Genomic DNA, 3,010 nt, shown 5'->3' with positions numbered 1-3,010 from the left:
CAGGGTATTGGCTCCAAGTCCCCTGCAGGTTCCCAAGTCTGCATGTCTCTGGCTGTGCTGGAACTCACTTGAAGACCAGATTAGCCTTGAACTGCCTTGACCCACCTGCCCCTGCCTCCCAAGGGCTGAGCTTAAAGGTGTGAGTCACTGTTCTCGTGTGTACTTTTATAGATGTTTTTCTTTCTAAAATCACACCCCCTTTTGAGCATCCTCGAAAACATTTCAAGAAATGGGTTATTTACAGGAAAAACTGTACAGCATGAAAGGTAGAATGATTTTTTAAGAGGGATGCTTAAAAAACAAAAGGTAGGCAGGAAAGATGATTCGGCAGGTGGATGTCATTGCCTGGAGGCCTGAGTTCAATCCCCGGAACGCAGGCAAAGGTAGAAGGACAGAACTGACTCCACAGCCTGGTCCTTTGCTCCACACATCATGTGCCCTCAAATCATAATTTATAATTTATAAGTGACACATTTAAGATGGTCTAAGGAAGGGAGAAATTTGTTTCATTGCTTTTGGAAAGGATCTTTGAAATTGGCCAAGCTAGTTTTCTACCCTGTTCAAGGAATCATGTTAAGGCAAAGTTTCCAAGTATATCAAGAAAACAATAAAAGCCAACAGTGCCCCATCCATTTTCTTTGTTTCTTGGTTTTCCACATTTAATTGGGGGGGGGGAACGTCGGGTAATTCCTGCTTATTCAGACTGCTCAAGATTGTAATCTAAAACTCAAGATTACTTATTTATTAATGGCTGATGGGGACTTGGTCTTTCCAGATCAAGGGATACTTTTTAATTAAAGCTCCAGAAGGAAAATAATAATTAACTAGGCAAAATAATTATTCGTTAAAGAAAGATGCCAAGATCCAGTTGAAAGGAGTAAAGCATCCCCAGTTCCTGGTTTCTGGAATGTGTAGCATGTAGACGTTGGTGCTCTGAGCAAAGCAGCCACCATTTTTTATCAGATCAGCTGTGCATTCTTACGAGAGGGAATCTGTTGACTGTTCCCTCAGAGGAGAGAGCTGGAGAGGAAGACCTACAGTTGAGATTTCTGCTGTTCAGCCGGGTCATTTATGTGTAGCTCTGTTCTGCTTGCCTGTGGCCTTAGGTTCTCAGGAGGTGTGGAGCATACAGGTTCTCATATAACTGAGAGAACTCCACTGTGCAGCTCTGGGAAGCCATAGTCCAGGCTGTCTTCCCAGTTGGCTGCTTTGGGGTCTCCCATGCTCCTGCCTGTAACTCCTCACCCTTGCTCTGTAAGGGAGCCTCACAAACTCACTGTGTTTCCAAGGTGAGCTTTGGTTTGTCCTTGAGTCTGAGGATCGGTGGACATGGTTTGTGTCTCCCTAAGAAAGGGATTATATTTCCATGTAGAAGGAACACTCTTAAGTTAGTTGTTTTTCTTTTAACTTGGAGATAAATTATGCTGTTTTTATGGGAGGGGATGGTGTTACATGTATATGGGATGAGGGAGAGCCAGAAGGGGAAGCTTGGAGGCAAAAAGACGAGTTTCCAGCTTTGCTCCTTGTCTCTCCAGCACTTGTGCTGATGAAATCTGATTAAAAAGGAACCCCAAAAGGAGATATGAGGAGTACGCGAAATGAGACCTAGTTTTATTGTATGTTTGTTATGCTTTGGGTAGTTTTCATATATGAACTCCCTAAACCCCTGCTAAGGCCATGCAAGGAACAAATGCTATCTCCGTGCTACGGAGGAAGACACTGAGGTCAAGGGCTGAGGCGAAGCTTGGCATCCGTGCTGACGTTTAGGATGTGGGTGCTGTGCTTCTAGGCATCTCTCATGCTATGCTATTGCTTTAGGGAGGTCCCTGTAGGGCAACCCACAGTTCAGGGTATGCGGAAGGCCGGGTAGAGAGGAGAATGCTGTTCCTTGGCAACCCATCAGATTTCCTCAGTAGCTAATTGAATTCGTGTGAGCCATGCAGATTCGTGTTTTGAATTACTACCGGAGGAAGCTGCCTGGAATCTGTTTTGGCTCTTAAGAGAAATAGGTGACTCTATCGTCTAGTAGAATGACCTTGCCAGTTGCCATCATCTTCATCTCTCTTCCATGCTTTGGTTTGTAGGTCGCAAGTGTTTGAAATAGCATAACTGAAGAGTTTTGGTGGAAAAGATACAGACTTTAACTACGGGAAGGAATGGAGTCTGTAAGTCTAAAGGCAACGAGAACTGCGGACCAGCTGGGTAGTTTAGTTAATGCACAGTGTATGGGTTTATAATTCTGAAGGCAGTATGCATGTACAGAAAAACCACTCAGCGATGAAGTAAATAGGTGGCAGATAATCGTAGCCAGGCGTCTCATAGTTGCACTGGGAAGATGGCGGTAAGCCAGGAGGATGCTGCTATACAGAAGGCTGGTATAGCTTCCATCAGGGACAAAACCAAATTCAAGGGTAACCTGGGACTTAGTTAAACCCTAGCCTGGGTGTCCCCTTATCTCTGTGGGAAAGTGTAGGGTAATCTGATAGCCAGAAGGAGAGTGCCTCAGATAATTCTGAGTCTTTATAACCCAAAGCTCTAGGGAAGGCCTGATACTCCCAGTAACCCAGTAACCTCACTTTTCCCTTTAAATACACCAAATTGTAAAATAAAGTAGTTCTCTCTTCAAGTAAAGGAAACCAAGAGATTCTCTACACGAATCACTGTTCTCCTCTTCCGGGAACTCCAAGTTTTAGCTTGTGCTGTACTCCTGGCGGAGGCAGGAGGAGGCTGTGATTCACATGTGAATGGGTCCGAGTCCGGTCCATCAAAATGCCATGTCTGGTTATGCCAAGAAGTACATATTCTATTATGGAAATATGACATACCTTGCTCAATCAGCTAGGAAGGCTTAGAAACAAAGACACGTCAGTAACAAAAATGCAATCAGCACCTGGGTCTTGGTTTCAAATACCATTATCCAAAAAAAGGAAAAAAAAAAAAGGAATTAGGTAAGGATTTGGAAAAAACAAATTGCTGGGTATGTGGCTGGCGCAGAGAACATACAAAATTA

The sequence above is a fragment of the Rattus rattus genome, chromosome 1 (assembly GCF_011064425.1).
Source record: "Rattus rattus isolate New Zealand chromosome 1, Rrattus_CSIRO_v1, whole genome shotgun sequence".
Taxonomy (NCBI): Eukaryota; Metazoa; Chordata; class Mammalia; order Rodentia; family Muridae; genus Rattus; species Rattus rattus.
Note: the sequence above shows the minus strand (reverse complement) of the source record.